This window comes from Camelus dromedarius, chromosome 12 (genome assembly GCF_036321535.1).
Source record: "Camelus dromedarius isolate mCamDro1 chromosome 12, mCamDro1.pat, whole genome shotgun sequence".
In the NCBI taxonomy this organism is placed as follows: Eukaryota; Metazoa; Chordata; class Mammalia; order Artiodactyla; family Camelidae; genus Camelus; species Camelus dromedarius.
This window is the reverse complement of record NC_087447.1, coordinates 54,485,915-54,510,927: the sequence shown is the minus strand read 5'-3', so window position 1 is coordinate 54,510,927 and position 25,013 is coordinate 54,485,915. Positions and strand designations below refer to the sequence as shown.

General features: G+C 34.3%; 1 protein-coding gene across 1 annotated transcript in view; it reads left to right on the top strand.

The window, feature by feature from the left end:
- TENM4 (teneurin transmembrane protein 4) overlaps nt 1-25,013 on the top strand; it is a 2,614,938-nt gene that overhangs the window by 219,592 nt on the left and 2,370,333 nt on the right. The window contains exon 2 of the mRNA XM_064492755.1: nt 17,955-18,180. The gene's annotated coding sequence lies outside the window, so the exon portion shown is untranslated. The remainder of the gene's footprint in view (nt 1-17,954; nt 18,181-25,013) is intronic.

The following is a 25,013-nucleotide window of genomic DNA, read 5'->3' as shown; positions in this document are numbered from 1 at the left end:
GGACTTCCCATGTATTTGGTTAAGGAGACTAAGCCTTTTGATGTCTAATATTTTATTTAGAAATCTCACTTACTGATGTGGTGCTACTCCCACCCCAACCGCAGTTTTTTGGTTGTGATGTTAGAGGGAAATTCCACATAGTAAACAAGTGTATGGAATTCTTTTATAAACTAGTTGAACATTTCAGAACAACTAAAACAGCCTTAACAGACCTAGAGCAGCAGGAGTTTACAAATGAAAATTCATGGTAGACAAGCTGAGTTCCTTCCTTTGATAAATTCTCAAAATTAATGGGTAGAAGGGAAAATGTGATATATTTAGGCATTAGCAAAACATCTGATACTATGTCTGATGATATTTTACTTGCAAATTTATTTTAAATGAGCTTAGATGACAAGAAAATCAGTCAGATTAGAATTGAGGATAGGCTTATAAAACAAAAAGTAACAATTGCTAGGTCTGGTCTTAACATTTTTATTTAAGATCTAGAATGGTAGAGTAAATGGCATATTATTAGAAATGCCAAATGACACTAAGTTTACAGGATTACAAAGAATGCAGATTTCACACTGCGAGGAAAAAAAAAATTGACCCTGATAGAACAAGGATTTTAATATGAGCAGAAAGAAAAATCAAGCACAATCTTTCTTTGAATAGTCACAGTCCCAAAAACGTATAAACTGGGGGAGATGGCAAGGGCAGTGGGTGAAGTATTAGGAGAAATGAGCTCTGGTTCCAATTCAGACAATGCCTTGTTCAAATGATTCAACTCTTCTGCAACATGTTTTCTTAAGTTTAATGTTGAGATTGGACAAGTAATCGTCTGTATTTCCTTCCATCCCTAAGATTCTTTCTTTGGTTTGCTTACCTTTTCTCCTTTCATCTAAGTTATTGAGGCTAACTTATACTGAAGACTTGCTTTACAAAAGTCTTCTGAGGTTTCTCTGTCCAACTGAACTCATTAACTCTTTTTAAGATGACACAGTATATCTCTATAGAACCATATACTGTCATACTTGATGACTCCAGGCTGTATGATTGCCCTACATCAGGAAGTGACTCACTGAGGCCTCCCACAGTCTCTCGTCTGCTGGTCTCACCATCACAAACGCTATTAGGTGGAATCTGAAATGAACACATACACTGTTCTAAAGAAGTAGAGTGGATGTCATCTTACATGAAGAAGGGGGTGACAAATTAAAGGTTATTTATAATGTGACACTCTTTACACTTCAGGAAACTGTCATGCAGTTATCCTATTATGACACAGTACTTTGAATGAAATTTTGTTTGTTTTATTTTGCACACTTATTGAAGCCTATTTGCATCTAGACTCATTGACATATATCCTAACACTGGAAAGAAAGCAAAGCAGGTAATACACTCCTCCTTTTGTATCAAAAAAACTGAGATACAGTGGTTAATGCCTTGATCAGGGCTCTACAAGTAGTTAACATCAAATTCTTGCCTAAAACTTTTGCTTGTCTGGTAGTATTTTTATTTACTTTATCATTTTATACATTGATTTAGAATATTTTATATGACTTATTGAATCAGGTTTCTAGTCCCTGGATAACATGACTGAGTAAAAGAAAATGATTTCTTTCAAGCACTGAGATGACAAGCAGCTTACAGATCAGTTCTGTGTCATTTATAACGGGTGGGGATATTAGGAGGACTTAGTACTTTTAACGTTATAAAAACAGTGCTGAGGAATCCCCGTGTAACTTCCATGTGACAACAGAGTTTCTTCATGAAATGCGAGAACGATTAGGACATTCCATTAAAACAGACCCCCTGAAGGATTCCTATTGACTCCACTACATCATAGCTTTAAAAATCCACTAATATAGGGCTCCACTCTTATTCAACATGACTCTTTTTCAAACTTCTCTCTCTGCCCCACTCGGAGTGAATTAACTTTTTAGAAAATGTTGTGGAGATGGAAACTTATTTCCAAGACATAGCATCAGGGATATTATCTGTCACTACTTGCATTTTCATTTTAATAACAATATTTCCCTCACACGCCAGTTGTATCCTTTGTAAAACCGCCATAGTGATTGATAGGAGTATGTCAGTAATAACTTCTAAGTTCTTTTCACTTAGTTTATTTTTTTATCTATCATGGTGAATAATTAATTATAATCTAAGCATATGCTTCTGAAACCATAAAAAATATTCTTAACATTTACTATTTTACTATCTTATTATAAAAGCCAGCATAAAATTTTTGAATTCCTATGGATTTTAAAGCTCATTGAGAACTATAAACTGACTTACAAAAATAGGTTATTATCTGATAGTGGCTTGTCCCCAATATACCTCTTTATGATATACACCTAGGCCTAAAGAAATAAAGTATGTTTGTAGTGTTTTGTGATGAACTTTGTTTTGAAAACATAGCTTTCCCGTTGTTTGTGTCTTGACCCTCTGTATTTTCCTTTCACCCATAAAGAGCTTAAGGCTGTAATCTGCAAGTACATCCTGATGGACTAGGACAGAGAAAGTGTCTAAGTATGAACTAGAATGGAAACTCTTCTACTTTAAAAGCTTCTGTAACCCTTCTACTGTAATTCTTTATAGAATTTTTAAAATTTTATTTGCAATAGATTTTTATAAAGACAGTTCATAGAAGCCTTCAGCTTTAAGATTTCCCCTTTGATTTTAGAAGCCTGTGAACCCTGTTGAGTTTCTCATATTCTTGGACTGACCGTTTTGTTTCTTACGCCTTACACCTGGGACTCTTAGGGCAGGGATAACATAGTTCAAAACACAAAGGATTGAACTGCAGTTCAGCCTCAGTTAACCATAGCTATTAAGAACAGCCTATAGTAGTTTGATAATGGATAAAAAAACAGCTAACCAGAGCAGGAATCAAGTAGCCAGATCACAGTTCAGAATAGGAAGATGGAGGTGGTATAGATTGAGTTTTGAATACATCCCCAATAAAGGATAAGGATATATATTTCGACAGAAGTCATAAGTACCCTATTTTGGTCAATTCTTATCTGTCTCAGTAACACCTGTCTCCCCTCTCCACAGCACCTACCACCTCATTTCCATCTCCATCAGAAATATCTAATATCTCCAAACCACTAGCATCATGCCTACTAAATTACTGAGTTAATCTGGACAATCGGTAGGAAGAGTGATCATAACAAGAAGGTGAATGTAATCGGTAGGTAATCATATTCACCAGCACCTACTTGCTTTGATATAGACAGCTAATGTTTTCTCAGTTTTAAAGTGCTGTATAAATATTTCAAACCCAGTGTCACCATCATCCCTTCATGAAAGATCGTTAATCCTAAACTTCCATGGTGCCTGAGACATTCTTCAAGGCTTGTCATTTTTCTGCCTACACTGATGATCCAAATAATTTGCTTTTTTGCTACCCTTTATCATGTTGAGGTTAGTATCTTACCTTCTACTGTCCATTTAGTTCCTTGGATTGACAATCAACTTCCAACTTTTTGCCTACATCTGGATTTGTTTCTCCTTCAGAAAATGACTTCTAATGTTTGTCCTTGGCTGCATGATCAGTTAATACAGGAAAGAGTTTGCATGAACTATAAATTCATCCCAGTCCTGTAACCTACATGTCCAAGCATGTCCACAGAGGAGCTCAGAAAGCTTCCCATTCCGTGTGAAATTATGTTTGTTAATCTCGTTGTCTTTTTTATGGTGATTATTTGCTTTCACTTTATTTTTATAACGATACATGGAAAGAAATTTAAAAAGAAACTTTTAATAGCAAAAAGGGTATAGTATATTTTGCTTTCTAGTCATTTGCATATCATATTTTCCAGAATATCCCTGCTGGCAATATTTTGATCCACTTTTAATTTTTCATTCATCCAAGTCTTTTATTTACTCACTTTCATAATATGAATAGTTTTAATCAATTGTAAAATGTCTAGAACATAGCCAGAAAGGGAAGAAGAAATACCCGTTAATTGACTTTAGATTTAGTATATGCCAGAGGTATCATATGGGTAAAGTGTCCTTCCATAGCCCATCACTTTCAGAAAAGGTCTCTCATATCTATACTTAGATACGGCTTTGATTCTAATCAACAGATTCTATTACAGGCCTTTAAGTTAAAAAAAAAAAAAAGTAAGAGAAGGAAAAAAAAATGCTGATGAAGGCCATAAAAACAAATGAGGCTTATTGCCTCTTGACATCTTTAGCACTTTCTGGGGCTTCCTGAGTGAGCAGCAGTGGCGGACAATAGCTTAAAGATTGTGTGTAAGATAATGAGAAAAATAAATGCACCCTCAGATGCAGCCAACAGGAACTGCTGTTAACATTCATTATCCAGGGTCTTGAGTGCTCCCAAGATGATGTTATTAATTTGCAGAATGAGCTAAGAGGTGTGAAAGAAAGCTGATGTTTGCTTATAACTTCTTGACCATCACTTTCAATATTAACCAAGGAGGTCAAATGTATTTTTACTTTGATACTGTATTTTTTTTTTTATGGTAGTGATGCCAGCAGGCAGCATTGTGTCAGCATATACCCTTATAACCATTGGAGAAAAAGGAATGAAAAATATACATGGGTATATATTTGTGTCCAACTTCAACTAGCAATTCTAGCCCATTTTCAATGTACAATTTCTTTATAGCTTTTATAGGCTCTAACATTCCCCTCATTTTCCAGTCCTTCAGTTAACTATATAGAGTACATACTTTTTATTTCAAGAACCTTAGAAAGGTTTAATTGTGCTGATAGACACAGAGGACCTACTATGTCATTCAAAATCTTACAAAAAACAAACAAAAATCTGAAACAGAAAACAAAAACTCTTTTATCTTGTTATTTCTCTAGATCTTGACGCATCTTTAAATCTCCAAAATCTATCCTTTCTAGTCCGTGTCACATATCTTATACCCCATAAGTATTTAAATAAAACACTATTTACCTTATTAAACCTCTTTTTGACATAATGCAAAATAATTGAAATTTCAGACATCTCTAGTTACCCCCATTTGCATTGCATGAATTGCTTATAATGCATTTTAGATATCAGATATGGAATACGGCAATCCTATCAGAAGGCAGTTAATCCCACTTATGTGGATAAAACAGAATGACCAGGATGAACTGTTGATTTCAAAAAGCTTTTCTGAAGGTGTAGTCTAGGGACCACAGGAGGTCTCCAAGATCTTTTCAGGAGATCCATGGACTTCAAAACTATTTTCATAGTAATACTAAGTAAATATTTGCCACTTCCATTTTTGTTCTCTCGTGATTGACAGTAAAAGTTTTCCAGGGGCTATATGACATGTGATATTGCAAAAGATTAAATATGGAAGCAGTTATTCAGCTGTCATTTTTGAAGCTATCTATTAAAGAAACTTGCAAAAATGTAAACAAGTGGCACTCATCACATTAATTTTTTTTGAAATATAAAGTTATTTTTATAAAATATGTTCATATAAACATGTAATTATTTTATTTATTTAAAATCATTAATTTAGACATTTATAGGTTTTAATTTATAAAATGGACATATCAGTAAATATAAACCAAAACTCTTTGGGATTCTCAATGAAGTTGTAAATATTTTGGTTAAAAAAAGATCAAATGGAAGAAATCTTGACCTGATATTGATAAGATAATAAACTTTCACATGACCAAGTTCTGTCTTGAAGACAGAGATATAGCAGTTCTTGATTATAGCCTGTGAAGCTGCACACTTTTATATTTTCACAAGCTTAAAAGTTTTTGACTAAGAAATACATATTTGTGAACAAAGTATATAATAATAATGTTTCCCTCAGAAATTTTATATATAACATGGTATTAGCCATAGACTTAAAAACTGAAATCCTGATCAAATATTTGGTCTCATTCCCATACAATATTTTCACACATTTTATGGCTTCATGGAGAAAAGATAGCATTTCACTTTCTACTACTTTTTGCCACAAGAAAAGAGAAAAGAGAAATCAATTAATCCAGTTGTATTTAATATCATATGGACTACTAACTGAATTAAAATATCAGATTGAAGATCTGTTGCTATCAAGTTTTGAAACCTTGGGCAAATCCGTTGATATTTCTGAGCTCAATTTCCACAATAGGAATTATTATTCCTAATCTTCTCTTCCACTTAAGTAACTGCTATATTGTTCAAATGATAAATGTGAAGGTTTCACATTAAAATGTTATTTTGAGTGATAGGAATAATAATAGTGATATTCTAACAAATTAAAAAGAAACCCCCTTGAGTTCTTATTCTAGAAAAGTGAAAAATACAGTATGAATTTCTAAACCTTTATTCCAGTCTTGTAATTGGTACCTAGAAATGATATAAAATGAACTGAACTGAAATGATTAGGTGCAATAAAAAATCCGGTATGTTCTTAGGTGTCTTCTGTTTGCAAGTTAAACATCATTCCTCCCATGACTGATTATGAAATTATTTTTCTCAATGAAAGTCATTGCGTTCATCGAACAAAATTAAACAACGCTTGGTGGAATTGCTTTCCTTGGTTCTGTTGACATTGTTGACATCGTTCAAACAAAATGAATGACTGTGACCTAAAAGTAAGAACGTTCTCAGGGTTACCCCAGTAAATTTATATTAAAGTAGCTATAGAGCAAAATTAATCTGAATACTCATTAAGTAACAGAATAGGGAATTAGAAAAACAAATGTGGCCAAAAAATTTGCTAAAAACTCAAGGTGAGTTGGAATTTAACTCTTGAATTCTAAGTTTATTCAGTTGATTTCTTTGGTATGTGGTTATTTTAAAAGTTTTATATTAAAAGTTTTATTTTAAATTTAAGGGTGGAAAAACCTTCTGGGCGATTAGATTTTTTTGAGTATTTAGGTAAGTGAAAACTGCATCAGTTACCCATTTAACAAAAAATGACAAATCCTTCTGTAAACATTTTTTGAGTTCCTATATTATTCTAGGAGCACTCTACCTTTGTATCTAGGTGAATTTTTTTTTTTTAAATTGAAGTACAATTAGTTACAATGTGTCAGCTGCTGGTGCACAGCACAATGTCCCAGTCATGCATATATATACTTGTATTCGTTTTCATATTCTTTTTCACTAAAGGTTATTACAAGACACTGAATACAGCTCTCTCTGCTATACAGAAGAAATTTGTTCCCTATCTCTCCTTATATAGAGTGGTTAAAATTTGCACATCTCAAACTCCCAAATCTACCCCTTCCCACCACCCACCCTGGTAACCATAAGACTGTTTAACTATGTTTGTGAGTCTGTTTCTTTTGTAGATGAGTTAATTTGTGCCTGCCTTTCTTTCTTTTTCTTTCTTTCTTTCTTTCTTTCTTTCTTTCTTTCTTTCTTTCTTTCTTTCTTTCTTTCTTTCTTTCTTTCTTTCTTTCTTTCTTTCTTTCTTTCTTTCTTTCTTTCTTTCTTTCTTTCTTTCTTTCTTTCTTTCTTTCTTTCTTTCTTTCTTTCTTTCTTTCTTTCTTTCTTTCTTTCTTTCTTTCTTTCCTTTCTTTCTCTCTCTCTCTCTCTCTTCCCTCCTTCCTTCCTTCCTTCTTTAGCAATCTATTTCTCCCACTAGAATGTGAGTTCTGTGAAGGCAAGAATCATTGCCTTTTTTTTTCCCTATTGTTGTATCCTAAGCTCCTAAAATACAGCACAGAATAAGGAGGACCATCCTAGAGAAGGAATCTGGAGATTCCTGATACCATGATTATAAATGATGATGATGATGATTATGGAAGCTGCTATTTACTAATCTTTTATTAAGTTTCAGGGATTATGCTAAGCACTTTATATGCATTGCTTCATTTAACCTTCACAAAAGTTAAAGAGAGAGACCAAGAGAAAACTTGCCCAGGAGATAGGTGAATAAAGGGCTTTAGTAAGGAGGAAGGGATCAACTGTATCAAATGCTCTGATAGGTGAAATAGACTGAGGAATGGATTTGGCACCTTGAAGTTAGGGAATTAGATCTCAACTTTATAAATTAAGAAACTGGAGCTTACGAACATTAAATAGCATCCCAGATATGTAGGAATAGAATAGGACCATTTCTATTCCAGAAATAGTCTGGAAAGTCAACACTCTTCAGTCCAAAGCCTAAGCTTGTCAAAACTAATCTTCAACTAATATATTATCTCCCAGCCTAGGATCATTGTGATACAACCAAAAGTGCTATTTGTCCTGGAATTTGCCTGGCTTTGGTTTCCAAGTTCAGCTCTACCACTTGCCAGATAGAGATATGAATATATGATGACCTTTCAAACAACAATCCAGATTAGATATCATTTCCTCTGTGTCACAGATGAACAAAGAGAGACTTAGAAATATCAAACAACATATTTTATCTTCTATAGCTAGTAGATAGTTTAACTGTATTAAAATCCAAATGAGATAAACTCTCAAACCTTATGTATCTCAAACTTTGTATTATTGTCATTAGAGGAGAGTGTGAGAATTACAGGACTCAAACTACTAGTCCAGGAAGAAAATTTGCTCTGTAGATACCAGGATCCTGAATATTTGGTCTGTTTATTCATTTATTCTATCTGTTTGTCATCTAAAGACATTTGAATTTGGAATCCCTGGATATGGTGGTCTGTAACGAGCCTTCTGGTACTAGAGTATCCCAGTGTTCTATGTCAGGGATACACACCCTTGGTTCACAAAGGAGGGATCTGAGTTTTATCTAAGAAGAGAGTGAGACAGAACCAAGGTGTAAGTCTGAGTTTTGTGCCTCATTATCTGGGTCTGTCCCCAAGAAGGAAGACTTCATGATGAAATAACCCTCACTTTCCCATTTCCTTCATAATTCTTCATTCAATTAAAATCTCTAAGATATGCCTGGAGCTTTTCTAAATCTCTCTCAAATTGACCAGAGCATTATATTCACTGGAACATTGCCCTAAAACCTCACACCAAACTGCTTGGTTCATTATGTGCAGCAGAGGATATAATTTATCCCTTTGGTTTTAACTGAGGTTTGCAAACGTTCATTGGAATCATGGTTTTCCAAAGGGCAGCCTTAAGTGTTAAAAGTACATTGCACAGAATTGTTACTTTCTGCATTTTTCAGGTAGAGAAACAGGCAAAAGATAATTTCCCTAGTCTAAGCCTTCTGTTCCATTTTACAAGTAGATTCCTAGGGTCAAGAAAAACGGAACTGACTCCCACAGACAATAATGGAACATATGGACACAAATCTTTCTGAGTGGACATGATTACAGAGTATCCTCTTACGGACAGATGCCAGAACTGTGTTCACTTTTGCTATTACATTTTCACTAGGTTGAATTCTTGACAATGGTTGAGTTCAGATAGACTGTGAGATCCTGCAAATAAAAGAATTAAAATCCAGGTATTTTATTTCACCTTATTCCATTCTCCCTCTCTTTCTTTCTATCTCCTTACAAATCAAAACAAGGCACCATTTATTATTTATTTACTTTTGAATCAACTCTTAATTGAATTCCAATAAAGTCTATAGCCTGGGATTCTATAAAGAAGTTTCAAGATGGTGTTTCTTTCCAGGGAATGATTAAAACAACACTGTCATTAATATAATGCAGGCAAATTCTACTCAAAATATATGCTACTTAGCATGCTATTTATATTCTTAGAGAGACCCCAGGCAAATCGGTTCACAGTTGCTTGCAGCAATAATGTACACTTGATTGATTTTCCGTCATTCCTTCTTTCATTCTTTCAGTCTCCCATTCCTGTTCTTGAGGATATTTCCCAAATTAAACCCTTAGATAAGAAGCATAGTCTTAAGTAAGCTCTACTTTTTCAAACTATCAAGGCTAAGTCATAAATTTAGATCTATCAGTTTCTAAAGCTGTTTTTCTTGACCATAGTGTCAAGTGGAATGTTCTTCCTAGACTAAGAAGAAAGTAAGTTCATCTCTGAACCGTAATTTATGTCTGTATAGTCCTAATTTAGTAACTGTCTGGACTCAGAGCCCCAACTTTACTATATTATTAACTTCCAGAGTCCCCCAACCCTGGTACTAATCTCTCCCAAATACTAATTTTCCCATGCCTAGAGAGTATTAAATGTCAAACTTAAGAAATGCTAGGTTATGCTCCTGGCCAGTATATCTCCTTTTATTCAACTTTTTTGATTTAATAACTGGGCTCCCTACTAGACCAAGGCAAATATATTGCATTATATTGCAAATATATTATCAGGGAAGTCAAAAGAAACTATAGTTAAGATATTTAATATTGCTGCTGTGAGACCTTATTTGTGTACTGGCAGGCAGTAGGGAGTTGACCAGTGAACTACTAAATGCTCTCTGGAAACTTGTAGATATCCCTAGAGATTACTCAGGGACCGACTTGTGTGTGCATGGGAGAGGGGATGTGTTGCCCCATCCCACAGTAGGTTCATCTTCAAGAGCCTCATATACTGGACTTATAGATAAGCTTTATTGTGGAAGAGAAAAAAGGGTTTTAATATTTAAAGATATTAACAAACTGTAACATAACTGAAAAATCAGAACATTTAGATACATGCACTGCTATTGTGTGATCTGAGGGTAGTTACTTGTTTTCATTGAATATCAGTTTCCTTGTGTATAAAATCGGAAAACTTAACAGTAGCTGCATCTCTATGATGTTATGAGGATAACATTCAGTCAGTCAAGATATATACCTATATACCTATATATAGACACACACACACACACACACACACACACATATATTGGTGTCAAGCACTGTGCTATGTGCTGGATGAAATCCTCCATGCATTGATTTGGCATATATTTATGGGTCAGTAAATAGCAGTTATTATGATTATTGTTCATGTAATTTGTTCATTAATTTACAGGATCAAATTAGAAAAGCTTGTCTTCCTCACCTTTTATTGTCTTCATGTCTCATTCATTCAGTTTACACATTATTTATTCATTTCTGCATGCATTTATCTCATGCATATATGTTTAGAACCTACTATGTGCCAGGCAGTGTACTGACTCCTGGAAATTGAAGCATGACCAAGATAATCATGCCCACCCTCACAGAGTGTGCAGCTTTGTGTGAGTGAACTGACCATGTGAACATTCTGTTATAACTTAATAGGATAAACAGAAGGTACTGGGGGCACAGAGGAGGGGACGCTTAATACCAGAAATGCTTCCTGGAGGACTGAGGTCTAAAGATGAATGGGGTGAGGGACATGAATTTCAGATGCAAGAGCACAGGCAAAGGCTTAGAGATGAATGGTAGAGGGGTATCTGCAGATGAGGTGCTGAGGAGGATAAAGAGTTAGACCAGAGGGTTCATAAATCGTGCTCAGGGGTCTTGAGGGATTTGGGGAACGAGTAAAGATTCTGAAAGCAGAGATGTGACATGGAAAGTCTGCAGTTTACAAAGATTACTGGCAGTGGTGTAGAGAAAGGACTTGAAGTAAGAAAGAATGGCTCTAGGAGGCATTTTTGTAAATCCAGTTAAGACCTTAGGAACCTGGCATATAGCAGAGAAAAGAGAAAGGATTCAAAATATACTAAGGCTACTGAAGATGGAAGAAATATTAGGATGAGGAAATTTAGAGGAAGTTTATTTACAAGAATAGGAAAAAAAAAGAGATAATATCAAGAAAATATTTAATCCTGTCATCCCCTGGCTCAAAAATTGTAATGGTAATTGTTTTTTTAAAAAAAATCTTAGTACGTATCCATTTATCCTTCCTCAAACTTCACATTCAGCCTCGTGTTCCACATCACATCCCTATACCACTTTCTCAAAAGTTCCTACTTTCATTATGAATTTTTCTGTCTCTATTCCATGAGTTAGCTTATCTGCTGTTATCTCTAAACTCCCTTCCAAATATCAAAATTCCTCCCACTCTTTGAGAAACATATCTCAAATGTTACTATTCGGGTGAATTATTTTTTTGTCTCTTCCAATTATTCTCATAGCAAGGTACGTGTCTTTCCTAGCAGAGGACCATAATTTATTCATTTCTGTACCCTTCCTAGAATCTTATACAAATCTTCATCTGAACAGATTTGGTGTTCAGGAAATGTTTGAAAATTGAGGTGAATAATTCATAGAGGGACCTTATTTCTTTGCTGAGAACTGACAAAAACAAGAGCATAGATAACCCCAAAGGAAAGATAGAACCGTCAATCCAAAGAAACATTCTGAAGGAGCAAGAGAAGGAATGATTTAGATTTAAATATTAACAATACATGTGAACATTAAAAACTAACACTGAAATGCTAAAAATGAATTCTGTTAATTTCGTGGGTGGTTACTAATTGCCCAGGCAGTGCCATGTTATGGGTATTAACATTAAGCCTGCTTTAACATTTTTACTTTCTATCAAAGAATATTTGTAGAAAGACCTTTCTTATACCATATCACCTCTGAAGCTTCCAGTTGTACAGTTTATTATTACATATATAGGCTTGATACCATTAAACATTGCTTTGAAAAAATGAAATACTTTGGTGTGAAAAAGGCAGTGTTAAAAATTGGATTTATGATAAGGCTTTTTTTTTCCCCTTTCAGATACGAAACTGAAAATAAATGCTATATGTCTTTGACTTTCTTTTGAGTATTTCCTAGGTATAAATTTGAGTAATTCTAACCTGTATATAGGATCATAGCAATATCACATTGTGACTTTTTTTTCCCCAATAAATTACTTCTCCATTCTCGAGAAGCAGCTCTTTCCTGCTGATAACTTAGAGAAAACATTAGGTTTATGCATATGATGAAATTTGATTGCAACATTTAGAAATTCTATAGTTAACTAAAGTTAATTTAATATACAGTGGTATTGCTTAATGTATAGTAAGAAAACATGTATATCCTTTGTATTCAATTTAAGATTGATTCTATTTCACTCATGATGTAAGTGATAAACTACTAATTTAACATTACCCTCAAGTTCACTCATAGTTAAGTGCAGTGTGTAAAATTAAACACAGACCTTACCTTCCGTATTCAGAATAATGGACTTATACTCGGCAAAATGTATGCAAGTTGACCCTATAGCCATTGATTGTAGGTCCTTGACTCATCTTATTCTTACATGCCAAAAGCTATATAGCAGAAATGTCATTGCAAATCTCAAAGTACTATAAAATAAACGTTTAACTGCTGCTAATTTTGAATCAAGGGTATTGCCTACATTTTAAATTATTCTAAGTGTATCTGGGAGTTGTTAAAGTTTGGATGTACTGAGATTCATGTCAGGGGTCATGTCTTATTTATCTGTATTTACTTATTAAAGAGACAGTAGTTAAGGCACAGGAACTGCAGCCCAAACTCGACAGGGAAGGAAGTCCTTCCTCTCAAGGTGCTTACTCTCTGACACTCTCCTTGGAAGAAAATGTTCAATGAGAAAAAAACAAAAACAAAAAAACCCAAACACACGGGGACAAGATGCCAGCTAGATAGTGGTGAGCATACCGAAAGATTAAAATGGTGTCTATTATACAGTTACTGAACATTTGGAGATGGGGATGGAGAGAGAGAGAAGTACATGGATGGTCAGAAAGGTCTCTCCAAAGAAACAACATTTTAGCCAGCACCTGAGTGATAAACAGGAGTCACCCATGTCAGGACCCAGGGAGAGAAACTTCTAGCCAAGGAAACACCAAAAAAGATCCTAACTCACATGGCATCTTAGAGAAACTGAAAGAAGACTATATGGCTGGAGTTCACTGTTTGTGGTATCTATATTCCTAGAATAATTGTGTGAGTTGAAAAGTCTAGAAGTTAACTAAATGTGTTTTTTACCCCTTTTTAACTTGTTGACGTGATATAATATACAGTACAAATTAATTTATGGGCATATGTACAATTAAAAATGACTTGTACTACTGAGAATGCATATGTAGCTGAACACAAGTGTAACTGGTAAGTTAAATCAATCATAATTTATATCTGTAAAATGTTTAATATACAATTACGCTGTGATCACATAAAGGTCACCTGGTTGCTAAAAGACAATTATCTTCATTTTATAGATGAGGAAACTGTAGCCTAAAGTTGAATCATTTGGCTTAAACCAATCAGCCTGTCTTTGTGGAAGAGTGTAGACTTTTAAATCTGTTCTAACCCAGTTATGCCTCATACAAATTACGTGGCTTTGAACTGTGTATTTTACCTCTTTCATCTTAATTTATTAAAGTTTCTGTAATATCAAAATAAATGACACATAGAACTTGTCTTTTATTCATTTCTTGTAATAAACATTATTTTCTCAAAGATAATACCATTTAATAATAATAATGGCTAATATTAAATAATAATACTGCCTGCCAGGGAGAATTGTATTCTAAAAATTTTATATCTCTTTATCTATTAATTCATTTCATTTTTATAATAACTCTATGAGGTAAATACTATTCCTAAAAATAAAATAAAATGACATAATAAAATAAATTGAATTCTGCTCAAACAACATGCATTGCAATAATGTTCTGCCACAATTCACTATAAGATGTGTAGGAATCTGTAAAAATTACTTCCTGCTACTATAACTCCATGCTCCTGAATTGTGTTTTCCCCCATCTCTGTGGTGAAGCTCTCAGCACAGCAGTTAGTAAAGCCTTCTTCCCTGCCCTGCAACTCTGTCAATTCTGCTTCTCAGTCATTGCTCTGGTCTCCTGTTGTCTAGATCAGATTCATATTCTGTGCCCTTAACATCAAAGACATAACACAAAATACTCTTACATTTTTCTTTTGTCTTACAGTTTGTCTTTCCTTATGACCAATACCTTTTTCAAAGTTTGCCTGATCTTCAAGTGAATAAAAGTAGTCATTCTTTCTATAGCATATTTTAGGGACCTCTATTAAAATGATGTTCCAACTTTGCAATGGGGGCTACATTCTAAAGTTGGAATTAGAATGTAGTTTTGCATTGAAATGGTGGCTCCTGGAAAAGCAGCTTGGGCATCACCTGGGAGCTTGTTAGAAATGCAGAAATTCAGGCCCTACCCTAGGCTTACTGAATCTGAATTTGCATTTTAACAAGAACCTCTAGTGAGCCTATTCATATTAAAGATTGAGAAGTACCAGTGGAGAGATCTGCAAGGATAAAATTTTGGACTCAATCACACAGACAGTGGGGTGTCAGGAAAAGCCTGGAAAGGAGTGAATTCTGCCAACACAGCAGGAGATGCCCATAATCCACATTTATTAAGGGCCTGTCTTGCTTGGATACTTGTCTAATTTTTTACATGTATTAATTCATTTTATTCTGACCATAATCCTACAAGGTATTTGATATTATTACCACCTTTTTGGTAACAAAGATGAAAAAGCTGAGACCCCGGAAGGTGAAGAGACTTCCCTGAGGTCACACAATAGATAGATAATAGCCTTGGATTCAAAACCAGGCAGGTTGGCTCCAAGCCCAAGTTCTTAATTATTATCCTGTGCTGCCTCTTTTTGAATAGCCTATTTCACCTTCATTTACTGGCACTGTTCCTGGCCCTTCACGGGCAAGCTTTCAATAATTGAAAATGAATGAGGCCCTGAATTCAGGCAAATGAACACATACTCTTCACTGCCATATGTAAACCTCACTACTTCTCCACTATCATCTGTGAAGAAGCCACCTGAATGATAAGAAATCAACAAACTCATGAATGCCTCTATTTTCTTTTTATTTTTTTTTTACTATCCCATTCCTCACAACCTTTTTCCATCCCGAAACAGGCAGCCTATAGTTCTCTTGAAGATACTGCCTGTATCTTCAGCAAACACTACGTGAATTGAATGAATGAATACTAGAGACACAGCTCTATACTGGATATTTTAGATTTGTTATTCGATATAATACATACTGAGAGAGGCATATTATCTCCATGTGCAGACAGTGAGGTTGAATTCAGAAAGGTTAAGTAAAATCAGACAGGCGTAGAGAGTCATACTTTAATTCCAAGTCTTTCTGATTCTAGAAATAGAGTTCTTTCAAGTGTCCAATATTGACAACTATGCCTTTCCTTTCTAGTTGATGGAAGCAATCTTGAAATCCATATTTCTGAGAGATTGTGGTTTTTTGTTTGGTGTTGTTTTTGAATTTTTGCTTACCTCAGTCTACTACACTGACAGTTCTCAAAATTTAAGCATTAAGAATAACCTGAAAGATGTCTGTTTAAAGAAGTTGTGGTATATATATATTCAATAGGATACTACTCAGCCATACAAAAAGAATAAAATACTGTCATTTGCAGCAATATGGATGGAGATCGTCACACTAAATGAAGTAAGCCAGAAAGAGAAAGAAAAATACCAGATAATATCACTTAAATATGGAATCTAAAAAAAAAAAAAAGACAAAAATGAAGTTTTTATAAAACAGAAACAGACTCACATAGAAAACAAACTTATAGTTACCAGGGAGGAAAGGAGGTGGGGTGGAATAAATTGGGAGTTTGAGATTTGCATGTACTAACTACTGTATATAAAATAGATAACAAGTTTATACTGTATAGCACAGGGAACTATATTCAATATCTAATAGCTTATAATGAAAAAGAATGTGAAAAGGAATATACGTGTGACTGAAACATTATGCTGTACACCAGAAATTGACACAACATTGTAAACTGACTATACTTCAATTAAAAAAAAAAGAATAACATGAAAGACTTGTTAATACACTGATTACCCACGCTGCTGGCCTGGGACCACCCTTTGAAAACCGCTGCAAGCAATGAACCTTCCTAACTCTTCATATGTCCTTAGGTATTTTTCATACCCACTCTGTCTGAAATAGATTCCAAAGCTGTGTCCACAGTTGAAGCACTAGACAACAGTGGATCTGAATCCATGTTTGGCACAGGCATACAGTGGTCAGTGGTTGGACAGGGATACAGGAAGTGCTGTAGAATACACACACAAGGGGACTGAGTTCTAAAAACATGCCTTCTGCCATTTTTATTAAACTTTCCTACTTGTAGAAGCAAGTAGACTTAGCATTGACAAAATTCTGCATAACTGAATTCACATGCTTTTTACAGTTCTGTCAGGTTTCTAGCTCTTGATAGTTTCCTCTTCTGGGATGTTTTAGCGTTAAATTGTGATCCGCATTTTGCTTAGGGGGAAAACAGTGAAAAACTATCTATTGCTCTGTACTTTGATTGCTAATCAGCATGGCATCGCTCTCATGGTGTATACAGGTGAAACAGAGTCAGGATTAGTACTGACTGAATAAGCATCTGGCTACTAAGACAAGGAACTCATCTGTCTAGGTTTAGGGGAGCCACAGGCAGCCTTTTTGCCTTCATCTATCCACCAACACATCCCATGCTGTGATGGAGGGGCTGTGTATGTGTGGCTTTATAAAATGACTTCCCCAATTCCAGGTGCCAAGAAAAAGTTTGGTAAAATTCCTCAGAGTGTTTACTAGTTGTAGAAAAGTAAAATCCCTCCACAAGAAGCAACCCTTACCATTCTTTATATAAATTACCACAAGTTTTCTGCTGTGAAAGGAAGAGAATCATTTTATAGGCCCAACACAATCAGCCACTTTGTCTCTTGTCAGATAATAATAATATCAGTTACATGATTGAACAAAACAAATTCCTGTGCTTATGATAGATGATCTTTGTCTTATTTTATGTAATACCCAAATCCTGTAAAGTGGGTATTGTTTTCTTTATTTTAAATGAAAGGTGACAGTTGGGCTCCAAAATGTTAAATAGGTTAATCAGTTTTCACAATTAATAAATGGTTTGTCTAAGTTCCAAGCTCAGACAATTTTCATTTCAAATAACTTTCTCTTCACCAAAGCATGTTACTTTGAAAACCAGTGCCACTACTTTTTTGGAGATCTCTTTAGCTTTTGGAAATTCACAGGTATATTAGGGTATAAAAAATATTTTTCTAACCTTAGAATGCATTTAACAAATGTTATGACTGTAGTGATGTCTCGTATAAAAAGAAAAATATCACCAAACTTAGTAGCTTAAAAAAAAAAAAACAGCCATTTATTATCTCTCATGACACAGGTTAACTGGACTCAGCTGGGAAGTTCTGTTTTATGTGTTGTTGGCTGGAACTGTGGTCACCTGGGAGACTCCAATGGCTGGAAGCTCCAAGACAGCTCACTGACAGGGCTGACGACTGGTGCTGGTGTGCACTTCGTGCTCCTCCACGTGACCTCCCTACAAGGTCGAGTGTTTTAGATCATGGAAGCCGATCCTGGAAGCCGACCACGGAAGAGGGATTGAAAAGGTAAGCTGCCCACTTCTAAAAAGCCCATTTAAAGTCACTCTAAAGAGTTACACAGAGTCACTTTTGTCTCATTCTGCCTATCACAGCAAATCACAGCCCAGTCTAGCTTTAAAAGGTGGAATGGCAACAAATTTGGTCCAAATATAGTCCACTGCAGCCTGCCCTCTGGTCATAAAATAGTCGCATCTTTCCAGAAATGTAAAATACGTTAACCCGCTCTTTCAAGACCATCAAAAGTCTTCTCTCATTGTAGCATCAAGTTCAGGCTTAAAGTACAAGATTTCGGTATCCAAATCGTGTCCAGGCTCCGTGTGGTTGATTTCACAGGGTTTTGTTTTGTTTGTTTTTCATGTTTGTTTTTCATCAAATGCAGAGATTTGTGTTCTAAAAAAACAAGTTATTTGCTCCAATAAACAAAAATCAGTTGGGAGATAGTGATGGAATAACCCCAGTAGACATTTTCAATCAAAAAGGGATAGAAAAAGCACGTACCCCAAATCTTACTGTTTCTGCGGCAGGGAACCTATGTTTATTAGGAACCCAGTTTGCCCCTCATATGGTTCTCAGGGGCTCTTAGTTCCGCCCTGTTAGTCGTGCTCCCTTTTCTATAAAGATTAGTCCATATTTGTAGCTAAGAAGTGGTGGTAGCTGTTCTCTGCCTATAGAAATATTTAAACCTCAAGTCACCTTCTCCTTTTGAATTGTTTTTTTTTTCCCCTTTAAATTCAAGCCAATTTGCATCCACTAACATGCTGTCCTAACAACTTTGTATATCTTCCATGAGTGAATCATAAATTAAGAAGGAATGACTAATTCTTGCTAACATTTCTAGGGAGGAAGGAATAAAACTAACTTAATTCTCATGGTATGACAGTCACTGTGCCAAGCAATTAACACACATTTTGTGTAATTCTGACAACAGCCATTCAGGTTGCATGTCCACATGTTTATGAATGAGAAAATCAAGCAGAAAAGATAATCGTTCATTTTCATGTATCTTACAAGTAGCACATGCAAGATTGAAAACCAAATATGTCTAGACCCAAACTCTAAACATTTTCTACTATATTGTCTTTAATTTTAGCATTTCCTTGCTTACTTATTTATTTGTTTATTCATAAGCTGTTTTGAAAATAAAGTTGAGGCAGCAGAACAGCTGCAGAATGCATATTTTTATTTCCATGTCATTTAGGCAATTTTTACTTAGCAAGCCCTTTCCTAAAATTTAAATTTAAAATGGTCAAATTATTTTAAATTTGATAAACACAGAAACATTCAGGAATACAGTTATTGGGGAAAATGATGAACGCCCTTGTTAACAGTTCAGAATCATTGCCACCTTGACTGTGTAATCCTGATAAGATATGTAAGTTTAGTTAAAAATTAGCAAATGACATGAAACATATCTTTTAATGAAATACTGTCATAAGAATACTTTTATGGTTATATAATTCATTAGGGTGACATCTCAAACAACCTAATTGATTTCTTTTTTAAAATTATTTTCCCAGTTGTATTGAGATGTAATTGACATATAACATTGTGTAAGTTTAATATGTACAATGTATTGATTTGATATACTTATACATTACAAAATGATTCTGACTGTAGGGTTAGCTAACACCTCCATCAAGTCACATAATTACCATTTCTTAATTGATTTCTTTAGTGCAATGATCCTTAGATGCCACTCGTTTTTATTTTCTTTAAGGGGATAATATGTAGTACTTAGATGTATATTTGATTTTGGAAATTTTTGTAAGCAGGCGTATATGATGAGTAAGAACTTGGTATACATTTTTAGAAATCATGCCTTAGAAAAACCTAGAGCATTGTGTAAACAGAATTTTTGAAGAATGTAACTAATTGCTATGTTTTCATACCTTAGCTTATGTTATTCCTGAAAATATAAACTCATTCATTTTATTGCATGTGCTTTAGCTATGATAAGTTGATACCTGAATATGTGTTTTGTTTTGTTTTAGTTATGTTAAACTTTAATGAAATTTCGATTGTTTTGGTAGATAATACAAGTTTCAACATTCAAAACCAGGGCTGTTACTGAGTTTACACTCTCCACTGTAGTCATATGGGTTGTTTATGGTCAGAATCTAATCCGATTTTCCAGGCACCAGTACCTTGGTTCATGTTCCTATCTGATAGTGCTGTATTAGTTGATAGATATTTAAATATCATTCGGATTAAAATAAGACAATTATTATTAACTGACATGTGTTCCATCGCCTCTGTCCTGCTCACTAATGCCCTTCTCAGTCTCTATAAATAATCATTTTGATTTTTTTTCCTTGTATGTTCTCCAATGTTTCCTTAAATAGATACAAGTAAATATGAGTATATATTAGTATTGCCTACCCTTTTAATTGTAAAAGGTAGCACGTTCTATGTCCCGTACTATAATTTTCTTTGTTTACTTGACAATTTATCCTAGAGTTTTGAGTCTACCTCCCATATCAGTATTAGAGGGATTCTTAATTTTTTGCGATAAATCCAGTATGACATTGTATGCATACCCCTTGGTTTATTTAACTAGTTCTCTATTAATGAACACTTGTTTGGTGATTAATATTTTGTTATTTGAAAACAATGCTGCAATACATACTTTGTACATCTGTCATATGTGTGTGGGTATTTTTTAAGATACCAAGAGATGGAATTGCTAGGTCAAATATTAGAAGCATTTGTGATTTTGGCAGATATTTACAAATTGCCTTTTATATGTTTCATTATTTTGAACTCACATCAACAATATATGAAGAGCCAGTATTTCCAGTTTATGGAGTTTTTAGTCACAGTTAGATTTTGGCCACCATGGTGGGTGATAAATGTTTTCTTAGTGTGACAGTACTTAGGATTTCTCTCAAAATAAGTGAAGTGAGGATTTTTTTTTTTTTTAGTATGCTTAAAGAGTGTTGTATTTCCTCTCTTTCTTAATGTCTATTATTTATATGAGCTGTTCTTAAGGAAATTACTTAAATTCCACTCAACAAGAGAAAAATAGGAAATCTTTAGGAAAAAACAACTCTGTAAAAGGTTTTATAATACACTAATAAGTGTGTTATAATAAAAATAATAATATACATATAATTTAGCAAAGAGAAATTTTATCATTTATAGTAAAAAATTAAATGTAAATGCAAAAGAACAAGCAGACTGGATCGAAAAAACCAAACCCGAATAAATACTGTATCAAGGAGATACAGTTGAAACAAAATGATTCAGAAAGGTTGGAAATACAAGTGATTAAGGAAAATTGTTTATGATTTACTTATGCCTATAAAATAAACATATATCAGAGATTTTCTTTAACTCATTAACTAATCAGGGAACCAATAGGATAATATAATCTCTTCAGAGTAGATTTCAAAAAGTACACACACACATAGGCAATCAGGAATACGAGATGTATTTATATAGAGATTCAAAACTGGTCGGTATCTACAAGAAAATAATTCATTATATTTTCACTGAACATGATGTTTTTGCTTTCTATGTACAAGAATCATTTGCATTGTGATTTTTTTTTAATTATAGAGTAAAATAGCTCAGAGGCAATGAAAGGCATGAATAACTGGGAAGAAATTACTAGACAGTAATATTTTGCCTATTTTTCCAGAAAAAAAACTATTAAAAAATTATATGGTAGACAAATACAAACAAAAAGAGTAAAGGTGGGGATTGCAATCTTAATTATTAGACAGGTTAGGTCAAGAATATAAAAAGTATTTAAGGGGGAAATAAGGATATTTTACAGTCCTAAAGAGCACATCACAAGTAGTGATGAATGTATAATAGTCACAGATTTCTATGTAACAAAGTATCATAGCAACAGTTTTCAGAAAATGGGAAACATAGGAGATACAAAGCAAAATAGACAAAACATCCTAATATTAGAAGACTTAATTTACCTCTCTCAGTTTATGTCAGATCAGGATGTTTGGTTTTGCTTCTTTGTAGCAGAGATTTCCAACACATCATGGTTTACTTAATGTTTTCTAGACTGCTTCAGCCTCAGTATCCATCACCAATTCATCATCATCCCTGTTGACTCATGTCCCTGATAAGAAAAACATACCAGCTTTTCTTTGTAAGAAAGTCTAATAGAAACAAAGCATGAAAGAGAGATTAACATCTCGTGGAGTACCCCTTCTTACAAAATCATAGAATTAAAAGAGGACATTGAAAGAGAGAGCTTCAGAAATAATTCTGAAGACATTTGAGCACCAACTATTTTATATTATCATTCAATTCTACTTTCTCCAGTTATTATTTTTCATCATCAATGTAGTAGAGGACTCTTGGGGTTTTTTTAATGCAACGAAGTCTTCAGAACAAGGAAGAAAGGGAAATGTATGTGTCAATAGATCACATCCTATATGTCTTTCTTCCTTTCATCTTGTTCTGCAAGCTAGCAAGTAGGGTTGCTCTTTGTAATTCTTTTGGTGCCAGCAATTATCCACATTACGTCTAGCCAACTATTCTTTGGTAGCAAAATACTATTAACATATTAACAGTAAATCTATTATTCAGTTATTTTCGTAATAGGCTTCCTTTGGAGCTAGAGCTTCTAGCCAAGTTTCTGATTGCTGAGTCACAGATACGCAATTTTTATGAATGGGCCTTGGGCTGGTATATTGAATAAAATATTTCTATGAAAACTATCAAGGGGGCATATATAGAAGAACATTTTTCAAAGTTTGGGCCTCCTGCTTTAGAATCACTAGGGTATGTGTTAAAATACATATTTAAAGGAATTTAAATTCTGGAGGTAGCCCAAACTCTAATTTTAGCAAACTTCTCAGGTGTTCTTGCTTTCATACTCTAGTTTGAGAACAGTTGATGTAGAAATGTGTATCCCCTTCTGTGGGAAATTGCATTCCTGACCATGATTCTCCCTCCCTCCCTGTATCTATGCCATTTGGTAAGTGATTTTGCAGTGCCCTCAGCTTTGCATGTAGTATAACGTCTCATCCTGTGATGTTCTTTACTCAATGAGATGTTAGAAATATGGTACAGACAAAGCACTTGTGAACTTGAGTTTGCTCACACATGTGCCTCTGCTGTCTCCAGACATGCCTGTGCTAGCCTGCTCCTTCCAGAAGGAGGATAAGACACTTGTGGAGGGCCGTTGCCATGGTCAGAGCAGCTGACAGCAGGCGCTCTACAGATCTCTAAAGATAAATGATTCTTGTTTTAAGCCACTGAGTTTTGGAGGGATGTGTTATACAGCATTTGTGGACATAGCTAACTGACATACTTACATTATATCAAAAGTGGAAAGAAAATAAAAATTGGTGAGCACACAGTAAAGAGTTTAAAATAGAAGATCAAACACTGTCTCCAGTATCAGATGTCCCAGGGTTCCCATCTCACTCTGCCACTACTTTGTTGTCTGACAAGTGTCTGACATTTCTAAGGCTCAATTTCATTGAATATTAATTTATTATAATAACAGTTCCTTTGCAGGATTTTTATAAATATTAGATACAGCAATACAAAGTGCATCTTGCATTATTCCCATCTGTTTCTCTTCTCCATAATGTGGTTACTCCCTGATACGAAGAGAGACACAAAGAGTTGGTCTTGCTTGGTCATTTTTCTACTAATAATCTCCTAGAGGAAAAAGAGAAAATCACCTTGAAAAAGAACCTGAGATGCTTGTAGAATTTTATTTTTTTAAAGATGGTGAGACAATGGCAGGAATGTTAATTAGTTTTAGCACTTAATGTATAACTGGGTCCAGGATAATTTTTTAACCCTTATTTAACTAGTATTTAGTAAGAACGTGCTTCCTACTTTCCTTAAGCCTATAAAATACCTTCATTAATCATTTGTATAATATCAAACCTGGGCTGCTGAGCATATAATGGCCATATGTCCCCACATTGATTAGAGAGTCTTTATTTTGTATAATTTACTTTCAAAATATGTAAATCTCTTAAGTATATAATTAAATATGATTTGCATTTTACACTCAGTAGGATTTTTCGTTAACATTAATTAGAAATCATGAGTGGAGGAAAGGCTTTTTCCACAACTTTCTCTGGAAAATGTTATCATACAAAAAGGATTCTTTAGTTTCAGCAAAATCAGACTGAAATTTCACTATGAAGTATATGTCAGTTGCCAACAGTGTTATAACCATGTATTGATGCAAGAGAGAGGGGGAGAAATAGTGGAAAATAGGGACTTTGAAAGCAATAGAACAAGATTTAAATTTTGGTTTAACCTCTTATTATTGTGTAATTATAGACTTTGGTTTTCCTATTAACAAGATTTGGATACTCATAATTACATCACAGGATTGGTGATTTGAGATAATATATGTAAGGCTTAGCACTTATAAGTGACCCATAAACTAGTGTTATTTTAGGAACACTCTGACTTCCAGCATAATTTTAAAGTGTAAGGAGTCAAAGCTCTTCTGTTTTCAGGAAAGTGTAACAGAATGTATTAGTGAAGCAGACAGTAAATTTGATAATAAATCATGGTGTACTGCTGCATATACGTTCTTTGAAGTATAGAAACACGATTAAAAGTTCAAGAGCCATAAAATCATCTGTGTGGTACAACTTCAAGCTTCACTACATACAAGTTATCAAACTTAGAATAGCATGATTGACTACTTTGGGCCATATTTATCTGTAAAGTGGGGTTAGTGTTATTTATGATGATTGTGATTGTGATTATAAAAGTCCATAATATGTGGAAATCGCTTAGCATTCTCTGGTATATAAGAAAACTTTAAGAATAATTTTGTCAATGTTATTATAATAGTTTTAGTAATAGTAATATTTAATCTGTTTCTAATACTA